Raw genomic sequence first — 15,178 nt, forward strand, 5'->3', positions numbered from 1 at the left:
TTTTTTTTTTTTTTTCTAAACTTTATCTTCGTTTAAGATACTACGCGAGATTTGTACATCGTACACGATGCGATCTATCACAGATCAATGCACGAAATATTACGAAACCGAGTCACCGTATTTGTTTACGTTTGTATAAAAGCGTATCTGCGTATATTGGTAGCCTTTTTCAGGAAGTATACTATTTTATTTTTTATCTTATCGCACCTTTGCATTCGATATCTTTTCCTTCCATATTATTATATTTCTTTCCGTATGAAAGAAAGAGATCAAAGTTTTGTATATTGAAAAATAAGACATCGATTAATATCTCGGTCACGGCGCTGCACATTTGCCAACATACGACAATCGATACGATAAATGAGGTAATCAATACTAGTATTTTGCTTAACAGTTGAATGGACGTCACGGACAGACGGTGCTCGACACGAAACGAATCTGCATCGGTAGTCGCCCATTGTGTGCAACGGAATGTTGTATATACCAATAAAGAATTGACGACAAACTAGTTAGCGGAATTATCGTGCCAAATTACCATACCGAAATATCGGGAAAAATCTCTCTTTCTCTTATAATTAGTCTCGAATAAGAATAGGTAAACAGGCTGGTATCGTAACAATAGTAATTTAATAAAACGTTGTCCTATACCGTCACGGTAATTACAACAATGTTATTAACAACTTAATTAGTACATATAGAAGTAAAACTCGTTAAAAATTGATAGAAAAGAAGATATTACGATTATAGTTTTAATTAAAATTAATATCTCTATGTAATTTTTATCCGTAACTAAATTCTATGGACGTGAAAAATGAAAGAGTGCTCGTATTAATTTGAATGTTTAAAATAATTTATAACTCCTAAGGAGGGCCCGAGGGAACACCTCGATCGAACAAAACGTTTAAATTTTCAACACTTGTAAGCTGACGCTCATTCGATATTATATTCTTATTCTCACCGACGATCTTATTCTAACTGACAATAATAATTGTTCGCTTTTCAGCCAATGCTGTGCGATCGAGCGCGCGCAGCGTATTAGAAGCAGAAGACTGGAATAGCAGTGCTGTTTTAAGGTTACGAGAGCTTGCGAGCTTCGAAGTGGGTCAAAAAAGCCAGCGTGCTGCATTACTCTCGGCAACCTACTTGGAACGCATTCGAGTGGAGTCGTAAGTATTCTTTCTCGTGAATCTTCGCGGTCACCTCTTTTTTCTGCGCGATCGTTTCCAGACTGTTCGTTTGTCTACAGGGTGTTTGAAAAAAAATAGTTACAAACTTTGAGGAGCCACGGTGGTCGTTTAAACAAGAGAAAAAGTTTCAACGAACCTTACAGTACGGTCCAAAAATCGCTACTCGTTCCGATACAAAAGGTTCTTTATTTTAGATCCACGGCAGGTGAGCGATCCTCAGAATCAATACGAGATCCCTGTGACTAATTATTTGCAGAAGGTGTTTGTTTGTTTTTTTACGCGCAAACATTGTAAGCAGAATGGATACTACTTTGTGAAGGTTCAGAGTTAATTTCGGGGTAGAAACAACACCACAATTTGTATTCGTTGAATATACTTCTTGCGCAAAAGAAACTACTGTGCAAAGTGCCGTGTGAGATACTAGGTACTTGATAATCTTAGCGTGTGCCATTGGTTGAGTACCGGTTGTTCAAGTTCGTTCGTGGTAAATTTCAGTTCTTCATCGCGAAGAAAATAGTTTTTCCTATTGTTCAGATTCTCGGTAGCATTTGTTTATCTAAAGTTTGTCTTCAGTGGAACTAATATGCTATTGTATGCTTCATGGACATACACAGTGACAGCAAATCGAGTGCAACGGATCCTATTCCTGTTATAAGATCGATAGATTATCTCGATAAATACTAGTTTTCGAATATATAGTCTATCGAGACCTTCTTGTTTACGTTAGCAATGCGAGACTTCTACGTCAAAAGTAGAACTTAACATTTTTACGCTATTCTGATTAAAATCCCACAACCTCGGACCTCAATAAAAATGTACATCTGTTATCGACGTCGAAGAACTAAACTTATAAAATATTAATCTTCTACCTCGAATAATTTCCAACAAGCTATTGTCACAATCGTTAACCATTTTGCGCGTTTGTCATCAAAAATGTATTTTTTCTTCGATTCAAGAAACAAAATAAAATATTTCAATATTTCGTACTATTTACTAATTTTCGTAATTACAACAGGAACGATCATCATTTGTTCAACAGAGTTAAGCACTATTGAAAGTAAACTTCGTTGGTCTGGAATTATTTTGTTCGAAATAAACGAAAATTCAACTGATCGATATTCACTGATCACAGTTACCAATTTAACGACGATGTTGTCGTAATAAGAAATTTAATTATCAATATGTATTTGCAATCTCAGAGGTTACTATCATCGTATTGGTAGTACGTGCCACTATCCTTGAATGGATTAATCTGTACAATAATACAATACGGTAACGTGATAGCCATTAGATCGATAGACGTGACGGTAACGTATCAATTTGATTTTTCGTTCACTTCGAAGAAAATAATTCGTTTGAGAATTAAACGAGTTTCAGTGCGCGCGAGCGGAGGTTAGCCTCGAACGACCAGACAGTGAAAGGGTTAATTGATCCACGTAAAAATACATTCACGTCGTGTCGGTTTGATAACGCGGTCGCGGACGAGATTGCATTCGAATATTGGATTAAGTTGCGTGTCGTCGGTGAAAATGCAAATGGAATGAATGAAGCCCGTTCATGGATTCTCAACAGCGAGGTGCACGGTTCGCTTTGGGAAAACTTGGAACCATCCCACGGAGAAAATAGCTCGGTAACAATTTTCTTTCCGACCCGAGTCCCTCTGTTTCGAGCATCCCGGTGAATTTTATAACGCAATTTACTTTCGCGTTAATATTCGTGGCTGGTTCTCCCGCGAATCGCGGAAAGCTCGATCAACGATCTTAAACACGATCCGATTTCAAATTCGTCTTTCGCTGTTCACTTCGTAAGTTCAGCACCAAGTCCTTCGAGAATACATCTTAAGAGAGAGTATATTTATTGGGTCGTTCGGAAAGTCGTTTCGTTTTTTTTTTTTTTTTGTGAAAATGAAACACACGTTTTTTTTTTGGAGTGTATAAAAGTTTTATTAGATTACATATTCTCCATTTCGGAAACCGAAACGATTTTCCGAACAATCTAATGAGAAACACATACGAAATAACATTGATAATAAATATTGTAATATTTCGATAGCGTAACGCGATTATGCGAGAATGTTTACGACATAACATCGAAATTTGTAAAATGGACCGAGTGGATTATTTTAAAAAAAATATTACGCGATGAAAAGTCTTCTATTCGATCATCGAAACCCGAACCAACCACACAAAAGAGATCTGTATTACTTTCCGTCTCGTTGCAAGTTTGATTTTTAACATCCACGCGATTCTAATCTACGATCTTCCGTTTCAATTTCGATCCAGTGACAAACCGATACGAGACGCGTTCCTACCGATTTAATAAAAACTAATAACAAGCTCGTTAAGCCTCTACTCGGTAACGCAAATAGAATCGACAGCTGCTAAACGATTCGATCGGTCCTCGTCCAATGTCGACGATCTCCCTTTCACGGAGATGGTATCTGAATTGTAAAAATCACATTGTAGTGTACCGACCCGGTGCAGAGCTTTGTCGTGTGTTTCATCGTTGTTGAAGTTTCAGGTAGATATCTGAACAGTGTATTCGAGGGTGTCCTGTTCCTTTGGCGGACTCGAGTAATCGTCGCCGATAACGAGCAACGGTGCTCCAGATACAGCGAAATCGTTATTGGTAATATCCCAGTCATTACTTCTGCGTTTACCAATGAATACACCGACCCATATTTACAGTCGGGTAGGGAGTTATTCGTCGAATTTGTTTGCATTGGAAAGTCGAATACGATATATTTTCAATGATTCATTTAATCGTTCAAAAATCCCTCCGGTTGATCGTATCGTAAAATTTCTTATACGTTGTGTTTACCATTTCCATTTAACGCCTATTGAATCCTACGTATTTAATTTTGATTATTCTCACTTAGACGTGCATTGATTCGTGCGTATTTAATTTTAATTATTCTCACGTAGACGTTCACGATCAAAGAAATTACACGGTCCGTAGATTAAAAGAGAACCGTCAAGGTTGTTCCGGAAGCTTTACGAGAGGAGACGGATACCTGCCTCGAGCGAGTCGATTAAAATTAATTTTTCCCGGCCGGGTTGGATTTCGTGTTGAAACGATTGGAAGAATCGGATCGTTGCTCCGTTGTGTTGAAATGAAAAAAAAAAAAGAAAAAAGAAAAATCCTTCCGTCGTCTAGGTCGACGAACCCGCTGCTCGAATCAGTCAATCGAAGCAAGAAACGAATCTCATTTTCGCCAACTCTGAATTCGAATGTCGCATATAAAACGATGCACGTCTGCCACACGGCGAAACGAGACGACCGGAGTGCCTCACAATGGAGCTGGCACGATGCATACTCCCTTTTATGCACCGCGCGTACACCTACACCCTCTCGCGCGCGTTTCATTGTATGCACGCGCGGCTGATGCACGCGCAACGTGTCCCCGCGTATTGGACCGTCGGTCTTGTAACTTTACGCCTGGTGACGTTCTCGCCGGTTCTTTTCCTTTACGGAAAACCGAAGACACGTACTACGATTCTTATTTACTTCTCATTAGCGCCGCACGACCAAACACGCCGAACAACTAACAAGGACAGGGGACATCGTCCAATTGACAATCCCCGATGTTGACGATACTTGGCACATAGGCAGAGCGGTGCAAAATGTTAGACACACACGGCTCAACAAGTCTTGCGTCTCGTAAAAAGTATCAGGTGACACCCGCTGTCTTGTTCGTACAACGTATCTACGTCCAAGCGATAGGTCCTCGTGTCCAGTACTCGCTCCACCGTGCACCGACCATTACCTCGGGGAGCTTATTAAACTTGTCAAGTTGCGCTTTTTACATCGGCGGGTATTCGTCTTGCCTCGACGCGGAAATCAGTGTACTATTCCGAATACGTAGTTGCTCGACAATGAACGATTTTTACGCAAATCTTGAAACTAGCACCGATGTAGATTTGTATTTCAAATGGAAGGGAATGTACATTTTTGGGAAGAATTTACTAATGTTTGCGGAATAAAAATATCCAGAGCATCTATGTAATGATAAAAAGTCAGAGCAGAGGGACGAACGATTTGTGTAATACACGTGTACGAAGAACTTGTTGAGAGATATAAAAGTCACAAGTTCAATAGTACAAATAATCCTTCTTTTCGAACTATATATATTAAACGTAATTATTTATCGCATATTATAACACATCTCATCAATTTTGACGAAATTGAAATATACTGTAAAAATCAATATTCCAAACAACTTATTTCTATGCTTGTGTATAATTGCTGCTTGGTCTTGGTTTTCGAGACATTGGTGACTGTGTACGAGTTGTTCGGAAAGTCATTTCGTTTTTTTGGTGAAAATGAAACACGATTCTTTTAGAGTGTACGAACGTTTTATTAAATTATACATTCTCCATTTCGGAAAACGAAACGACTTTCGGAACAACCCAATATGTAACTGGCGATTATACGATACGAAATATCTGTAGGTTGTACTTCCAAAGTTTTAAGTACTTACGTTCAACAGGGATTAGAGTGAGTTTGGGTTAGATTTTTTGAAGAGGGCCTTCTGTCGAGAGTCTGAAACGTGAACAAGTGGTCGGATTCTCCTAACGGGGGATCCTCTACGGAAGATCTAGCCCAAACTCGCTTTGATCCGTCTTGAACGTAAGTACAGTTGCTACTACTCGTATTTGCATACTACGAACGTTTAATATAAATAAAAAAAAAAAAAAAAAGAAAAAGTTTATTCATTTTCCACGATCGAAACGTCGATCACTCGGTATACCTTTCATTGAACGCTACATCTGGATGAATTGTGGAAGTAGACGCGCGCGCGATAAATTCTGTTACCGTAAATCGTTTCGCGTTGAAGTTAAGCTTAGAGAGGCGAGTTCGCGGACGAAAGATTCTTATCGATTCCACGTCAGAATATACATACGTCTACACCACGTGTGGCTCGGTAGAAAAATTATCGAAGAGAATTTCACCGAGAAATTTTCTTCTTCCCCCACTTGCAGTTTCTCTTCGCGCGTCAGCAGGGCGGAAACCACTTCAGACACTAACGCACCAGTCCTCGTACTCGAAGGAGATGTCATCGTCCCAATGATATCAACGATAGAGTATCCCAGAGAAACGCGAAAACGAGTTCCTTCGCCATCGAGATCGTTCTCGTTAATTTATTTCTTAATCCACGGCTCGCTCCCCGACGCTATAGTTCCTCGCAGCTTCATCATTCCGCCAGCATGATATTGGTCGTTAACTCGTAACGCGATAACAACATTCTCGTGATTCTTTGCCGTGGAAAATCGGTTTCTGCCGATAAAAAGAAGGGAACTCCGGTGTTCTTCCATCGAACGAACGACTTCGTTAGATCGGTTCCTGTTTTATCAACGACAACGTAATTCGATATTAAAATAGTAATTTTCTTCGAAAAAATTTACAAAACCTACACGATACGCCACTGGACTATTTCAAGGACAAAGAAGTACGTTATTTGTTCATATTCGATATTATAAGCCACTTTGTCGACCTGTTTTCTAATCTGGAGAAGAAGAAAAAATATCGTACAACATCGAATTTGAACAAATTTCAAATTACGCCACAGTTGACAAAATTGAACGAAGATTACAATCAGCGAAAGTACGAGAAAAAGTTAATAATAATTCTGTTCCTTTGCTAAGAAAAAAACGCGTAGTATACCTGGTTGAGCGTTTAAAAAAATCTGTACACCATTCGCATGGTAAAAAACGCACGTTTAAAGGCTGTACACTCACAGCATCGGAGAAAAAGTCCCTCGAAACGCCCTGCAACCCTGTTCGTACGCTTTTTCTGGAATAAGTACTAGGACGTGTTTGAGTGTACGTGGCCAAACTCGATTCCGTCGTATCGACCGTCGAATTCATCCCCGAGGGCACGGAAGCAACAAAGAATTCCCTCTGGGAAATTGATATATAGTTTTTCCAAGACTCTCGTTTTCGGATTATCGATACACGTTGCGAAATTGCGAGTCTCGGATTTCTTCCGATCTATTGTTCTAACGACAATAAAAGAAGAAGAGGAATTCTCGTTCCTCGAGTTGCAAATGACTCGTTAGAAAAAAGCGTACGAAATTGGCAACATTTACAACTCGAAGAAACGGAACGAGACTATTGTGTAATCTTGAATATTGGTGAAGAAATAACTTTGGTTAAAAACATTTTTCTTATTACGATTATTCGACTAACTTCGTAGACAAATACACGGTTTTCCACTCTTGCAGCCACCGCTGCAGCGGTCTGGTCGGGCCGAGAAGTGCAGTCTGCAGTTTTATATATAAACAGATAACCTTTTGCGCTCAAAGTTTGTTCGTCAGAAGAAACTAGGGCTCAACGACGAAAGATTTCGTACCGAAAGTAAAAATAAATTCTACGATTACTTTGGAACGTCGTGTGTGTGTTTTTTTTATATTCCATGTCTTCTAACATTTTACCGAAACATGGTATTTTAATTTCTAGAAAAATTAAACTGAATTGAGTTTTTTTAACGGAGTAGTATACGCACGTATATTCGAAAAAGTATTCGCACAACTTGTGATGCACGTGGAAAATATCATAAATAAAATATCAGAAAGGGGATAATGACCTTTTAAACGCCATACCGATCAAGCCCAAATTCATTCGTGTCGTTTGAACGCTGTTAAATACGTTGTGTACGTGCTATTAGACAAAAATAAAAGTGGGTTAGAAGCTATTATTGAACATACTTGCAGATGTAAAGTTGGTGAACGAGTTGTCGCTGGTAAACGATGTATTTAAATGTTGTTTCAAGTAGTTATTTCTTATTTTAATTTGAAACAAAACTTGTCCTGATTTATATACTATATCCATCTTCGATTTCATTTGTCGTTAAGCAACCATTTCTTCTATTTTAACCGTTACTGTATGTCTTTGCAGAATTTTTGTATAAAATTATTAGACGTTTAAAAAATATCTAATTACACTATCGAATCGTTTAACATCAAAGACGATAAGTAATTAATCGTTGAAAAATTAACAACACAAGCAGTTCGAAATATTCTGATATCTCAACTGTTTCACTATATATAATAGACGTGTTGCGCGAAATATTGGGTTTTTGTGAAATTCTGTTTTTGTAGTAGGCACTCGCTAAATATTTTAACAGTGGTTGAGCTGTTCCTACAGTATCGAGCAAACTCTACTCAACAGCCAATATTCAACTCATACGATACAACGAAGCCTTTTCAATCAAACACATCCAAACTGCCTCACTTGTCAGTACTAGAACTCCGCACGAGATACGTACTATGTTTCCGTGAAAGCGATAAATACTTAACGAGTAATAATGCTGTTCGAATTATAGAATTTTAACAAAGACGATGAGATCTGTTTGGTCTGTAGATTAGAAAAAGTAGACTTTTTTACATTCTTATAAAGATTCAAGTTTTAAAAGTATTATTCCGGAAAGAGTACAGTGAAATTAGAAAATTTGATACAAGGTAATGAATTAATACAGGGAATGATACAACCGTTACATTTCTTAATACATATATTCAACTGTGTGGAATTGCATTCTGTTTCTATTATACATCGAGCTGTATAATCTCTGCTTCTGTATCGAATACTTCAAAGATCCTTAATGAAGACATGTTTAATGTAACCGTAGCTTTCCAGATATCATACATTTTTCCGTGGTTTTACAACTTTCTCACCACTTTCCAATTTATGTACTTACTACTTTATGATTTATTTCTACAGTTAATACTACGCGTTTCCGTTCTTGTACCACTACCACGTGTGAAAACGTCTGCCGTCAGTTACGTGCTAAGTCGAGATGATCGGAATTAACTCGGACCGTTATGAGAAAACGTATCAATAAGGAAAAGAATATTCCACGAAGAAATGTACTGCACAGAGAACAGATCGTTCGAGTACAGTAATCCTCGTTTCTATTTAACCGAGCCGGATCTGCTCGTTTTCGTGTATTCGAAGAAGGTATCGATTTTTCATCAGGGACCCACCTTTTTTTTTTTATCTCGAGCTGACATCGAGGCACGTACACTGTTTTCGAAAAATATCTCCGATAGTGATAAATCACACCTAGGGACGAGTTATTCGATAACGAAGATCAAAATTTACTAGACACGACTTCGTTCGGATTATTTCTGATCATAAGGAACTGAAAGTTTTTAATACTATATTTACAAGCATATGCATGTTGCGTATACTGTGTGTACACATTTGAAAAAGTTGTACAAAGATTAAACCCAGAGAAGTACCAGCATTTATTTGAATTTCGGTATTATTTTGATTTGGCTTTTCCTACTACCGAAAAATCCGAAAAGTTACACGAAGATCAAAACCAGTTTCCATTCGAATTTCGGTATTATTTTCATTTTGCTTTTCCTTCTACCAAAGAATCCAACTTGGCAAACGTTCGAAAAAGTTACACAAAGATCGAAACCAGTTTCAATTCGAATTTCGGTATTATTTTCATTTTGCATTTCTTTCTACCGAAGAATCCGACTTGGTACACGTTCGAAAAAGTTACACGAAGATCAAAACCAGATAAGTACCAGTATCCGTTCGAATTTCGGTGTTATTTTCATTTCGCTTTTCTCTCTAGCGAAGAATCCGACTTGGCAATTTTTACGGAACCCTTACGAGTCTCTAATGGAATCCCGGCGTTCCGTTGGAACTCAATTAAGAAAACTCGTGCCTAAACGGTCGTTCATATTACGGTGGAGTTAAATGGCTTCGAGCGGCAAGCAACGGCTTTGCTATCGCGCGGAAAGAGTCGGTGGTCTACGCGTTCAAACAGGATCAACGTGGTAGAAACGACATTTAAATCCAGTCTGCTCTTTCAATGCGTTCAACGTGTCGTTACACTTACGTTACTCTTCCCCTCTTTTTCTCACGGTGGTTTACACATCGCGTAGCCGATTCTTTCTCCCTCTCGGCTGCTGTCGTTCCGCTACTCGTCCACACAGACACGGTCACATGTAGCGCTCCGTTACGTTGTTAAGGGCCCATTATCCAATCTACACCGATATACATAAGTACACCTGCACCACTCCCATAGCGTCGTCGACGCGCTGACGTTTACGTTCCACGCTCTACTCTGTACAGGCATCCGGTGGATTGCGCGTATTAACGTTACCGAATTATCGTGATTTCCTCATCAACGTTCATTGAGCTTATCTTTAGTTTCGAATAATGTCGAGATGAACCTTCTCGGACGAGGAATCGGTATTTGCGAAACTTTGGAAACATTTGTAACGGAGCTGAGACCACTTGCAGAATCTCTTCGCACTCGAGTGTTTTGCACGTTGATCGAGTATCGTAACGAGAACTTGTGCAAACTGCCCACAAAATGATTACGATGGGTGGTACGATCAAATGTGTATTTACTTCTAGGACTATCTTCGCTAGAAACCGTATACGATTCTTCAGAATGATTTTCGATATAGTCGCAGAAGGATGAAATTTTAAACACTTCTCAATCGTGAGACATCGTAGCTAAAAAGAATACAAAAGTTGTATTATTGACCCTTAAACGGGCTAGCAAAGTTTCAAAAGAAATCGATGACAAATGTTTATTGTAAATAAAAAAATACAGCGGACTCGTGAAATGTATACGAATTTAACTAAACTCGATCCTTCCGCGTTCCGGTGGATCGTTTCGAATTAAGCGAGCGTTTCTGGTGAACCTCGTTATCGCGTTACGAATACAAAAAATCCAGCAACCAGGAAATACTAGTAAACCTGACGGCCATGGGTCGTGCATCATCGAATTCGAGTTAACTCGATCCTTCCGCGTATTGCCGCATCGTCGTCGCCCGATTCGCACACGAACGCATCGATTCGTTCATCCTCACCAACGCGTGCACATGCAACGTGGATGCTGAGTGTAATATAAATTTTCAATTATTCTATTTCAAATCACCGAATCGATCGATTGCCCTTTTCAACTCGTAACTAACGCATTCTGATAAATTGTTTGGCTCGATCTAAATTTTGATACGCGTAACTTGTTCATCGCGCATTGATTACACTGTTGTATATAAATACAACAGTTCTCTTACCGAAAATAATCAAAAATTGAAGGTTGAATATCTTTTCATAAATTATATGAAGCTTGCGAAGATTATATTTGCTAAGTTGCTCTATCTATTCTTGCATCGTTTAAACTTTCATGGATGAATCTGGATACTCGAATCGACGGAGACTCACTTTTATTTCTTTTAAACTTTCCCCACTTTCCTAATGATTGATCATTTTTATTCGCAATTCGATTAACGTTTTTCCTTCTATTTTACTTAATAATCGAACGTTTACTCTCGAACAAAGAATAACTGCAGCCTATCTACGTTTGTTCGCGACGCGTGATTCTTTTTGAATTTTTTATCCTTTCGTCGCGCAGAACGCGTGGAAATAAATCGGGGAAAAAGTAACGACAATTTCTCGTTTACGAGTCCGCTCGGATACAGCTACCTGTATTAATTTTTGGAAACCATGATATTTTCTTCCTACCCTGTACACTTGCAAGCTTGGACCCCGTCAAATACTAGGGTGCATTTTGCATTCTCCAGACACGTGTACACGGTCTGGTGTAACAATGTCGCCCTCAGAACGAGATCGTGCACCCTCGAATGGCGAGGGTTGCCATCCATCCACTTTTGAATTACGCTAGATTGTACGGGCTCGAGAAATCGGTTGGGGTGACGACTGCAGCTGTAGGGTGTCGAAGACTCTTCTCATTTATCGTCTCGATATATCAAGTTTCTCACGGATAGCGTAAAATCAAAAATTTTACAGACCAATATCTAATTCCACCGATCACTTTTATCAAGTATCCGTAAAAGATATTTTCAAGAACACGAATGGCTTCGAATCAACCTGGTAAAAGTGTTCAAATCTTTGTTAAATCTGAACTAATCACAATCACTAACTAATCTTCCCGTTTAATAAAAATTCATATCCGTAATTCCTCGTATCCTCTTTTGAAACAATTACTCGTTACAACTGATACTGAAACTGCTCGAATAATTTAATATTCGAACGCTAAGTAATAAATTTCCTACATTTCAGTATTCGACTATTATTATTTTCATTGACCGTTATATAATTCGCCGAATCTTTGGATCATCGAATCGACGAACTTGAATACTTCGATCTATGATACACCTCGCGCTATTCGTGCACTTAACGAGGACACGAAATTCGACGAGAGGTCTCAGAATCGTAGGTTGCAACCTCGGGGACTCTCGACACTGTTCAACGAACCTAAAACGATCCTACGAGAGTCACGAGCCAACAATCTATTCAATTTGAGACAAAACGATAGAGTCGCAAAACTTGATCCGATTTCTTTCTATGCTTCTCGCTCTCACTTCCCGTGAAAGCTTTTATGTTATACTATGGCTTCGCAGCAGAGGACAGGGTACAACGGAAGCATTTGTCCGTGTCTTTACGATTACTCTGGTTTCGCGACAAGTTTTATCGAAGAAACAACTACAAACAAGTGGCAATGAAAAGTACCATGTGCATCGACGTGGAGTAAACGTGTAAATTCCATTAAACGAGAGTTAGTCGCGGTCAAAGAAACGACACGATTATAATTAATAATTTACGATCGATTGTTCGTTCCTCGAGACAAGCAGACAAGGACTCGATGATTCTTTCGACTCCTCCGTTGTCCGAAAAACAGGAACACTTCAGATTCCTGAACGACCGGAGACCACGTGTACGCAATCACGGTTTTTAATTTATTTGGTACGCCGAGAGATCGTTACTAAGAATCTTAAAACCTTAAGAAAGAGAGTATAGCGTGTTCTCGTCCTGTTACATTTTCACTAACAACGCAACACACCTTCGATGAAAACTAAAACACAATCATCGACGATCGTTTCCACCGTAACGCTAAACTTTACATTGAACCCAATTATATTTCGAACACGTTGCGTTAGATTACTAACAATGTATCAGATTTCAATTCCACATCGTGCACAAGTCTGCAATAACACGAATTCGAAACGAATTTAACGTTTCAGTTGCTTTAACGTTACTCGACTTATACACGATACTTTGGTTATTAAATATAACACGTGATACGCAACCGATGCATTTTTTACTGCATTTATTCGACGTAAAGAGAGACGTGGACAATTCACCAATTGTCTCCGCGATCGTTCGACCGAACACGTCTGAGTATTCAACATACTATTTGTTCCTGTCGCACGAAATACACGTTACAATCGCGTGACAACCCTCCATCATGCAGTTGCAGACAGTCATTATGCAGTTAGGCCCTGATCTGCGTTCGTGAACTGTCCAAAGACACAGTTTCTCTACGTGGAATGCAAAAAGTTGTAAAACAAAGGATCCCATCAACTACCAGATTCAACATTGTTTTCCATTTCTCCTGTTTCGTGCATTACGACTCTCGAATACAGTAACGTCTCACACGTTATCACATAGTTGCCCCTATCATTGTTACTGGTTCAATTTGCTCTCACTCTGTCTCACATTCGTCGTTGATGTACACAAAAGACTTATTTTCGAATTTTTTTACTTTACATTCTTCACACCTCGAACTCTCTTACTCTATTATTCTCCTCGATTTCTATCGCATTTTTATTTTCTTAAACGTTAGATCGTCCCTCCGTACACTCCCTACGACCCTTTAGCGTGCTCTTCTTCGCTATTTCTTTATTTTGCTCCTCGCTTTTTAACCCCAGCAAAGCCATTCTATCGCATCGTCACTCGTGCCTCTCCACGTTCAACCCTAACCCTTTTTCTATCATTCTCCGTCAGCTCTCCTCACGGCGCCTTCCTTCTCTCTCCTATTACTTCATTTTTCTTTTTACCACATTTCACTCTCCCAACTTCTCATCCCCTAGCTCTCTGCAATTTGTTCACTTCTACCGTTCCATCTATCCTTTTCTCCATACCTCTCACCTCCCTGTTGTTATTTTTTCCCTCTATCTCGTTTACCATATTCTTATCTTCCTCTTGTTGTTCTCCTTTAACTTCCTCTCCATCTCTTCCTCTATTTCTGTCCACTCCTCCACCTTTCAACCTAATTGAATTGAAAATATTCTCCATACCTCCCTGTTGTTATTTTCTCCCTCTATCTTACTTGCCATATTCTTATCTTCCTCTTGTTATTCTCCTTTAACTTCCTCTCCATCTCTTCCTCTATTTCTGTCCACTCCTCCACCTTTCAACCTAATTGAATTGAAAATATTCTCCATACCTCTCACCTCCCTGTTGTTATTTTCTCCCTCTATCTCACTTGCCATATTCTTATCTTCCTCTTGTTATTCTCCTTCAACTTTCTCTCCATCTCTTCCTCCACTTCTGTCCACTCCTCCTCCTTTCGATCTTTCCTCCAGTCTTCTCCACCGATCCTTTATCCCCTCACTGCCCCTTTTCCATTACTTTCTTCGTCTTCCCTTTACCCTGTTTAGCTTCCTTCGCAACCCTCCTTATTCCCTCTAGGTATCGATCTCGCAATTATCTCTTCGGTCTTGCTCGAAAGACGAGCACGCTGATCTTTCAAAAATCATCCCCCGCTTTCCCTTCAGCCTCTTCGCTCTTTCCCTTAATTATTTTCTCTATCCTCACCCGTTCCATCTGCCTCCACTTCACGTTCCACCACTCTCGCGGTAACGTTTCCATTTTTCAGAGGCGCTTCCCTTTCCCTTCCTTTTCCCATTTTTTCCGCCTCTACTTCTCGACGATACTGCAATTAACGCCGCACTTTCGGCAAATGCAGCACTTTCAGCTTCGTAGCTATCAATTTTTCGAAAATTCTTTTCACCCGGCTCACCCGAGAGACAACATTCTATTCGAGGTGAAACGTTGCGCATTTTCCAACATTATTGCGCGATCAATCCTTTCGTCACGGCCGTATCTGCCGCGAAATGCATCGCGGGATAGATAATGCTGTACGGGTCACACACGTAGCAGTTGACGACCGAGAAGAATGCCCTCCTCCTTCGGGCGGGTGCCTCGGTTGATGTCGTT

At 39.5% G+C, this 15,178-nt stretch overlaps 1 protein-coding gene and 1 long non-coding RNA gene across 5 annotated transcripts in view; one reads left to right on the top strand and one right to left on the bottom strand.

The window, feature by feature from the left end:
• Positions 1–15,178, bottom strand: part of LOC143143176 (uncharacterized) — a 36,498-nt gene that overhangs the window by 12,577 nt on the left and 8,743 nt on the right. The gene's annotated exons all lie outside the window — the stretch shown is intronic.
• Positions 855–5,496, top strand: LOC143155187 (uncharacterized). Of its 3 annotated transcripts, XR_012994345.1 has the most exons (5): positions 855–918; positions 1,004–1,166; positions 1,247–1,392; positions 3,712–3,815; positions 4,705–5,496. It is a non-coding gene; the product is annotated as an uncharacterized LOC143155187 (long non-coding RNA). The 3 variants fall into 3 exon arrangements; XR_012994344.1 differs by having other exon boundaries at positions 3,712–5,496; XR_012994343.1 differs by lacking the exons at positions 3,712–3,815; positions 4,705–5,496 and having other exon boundaries at positions 1,247–2,213.

The sequence above is a fragment of the Ptiloglossa arizonensis genome, chromosome 2 (genome assembly GCF_051014685.1).
Source record: "Ptiloglossa arizonensis isolate GNS036 chromosome 2, iyPtiAriz1_principal, whole genome shotgun sequence".
NCBI lineage: Eukaryota > Metazoa > Arthropoda > Insecta > Hymenoptera > Colletidae > Ptiloglossa > Ptiloglossa arizonensis.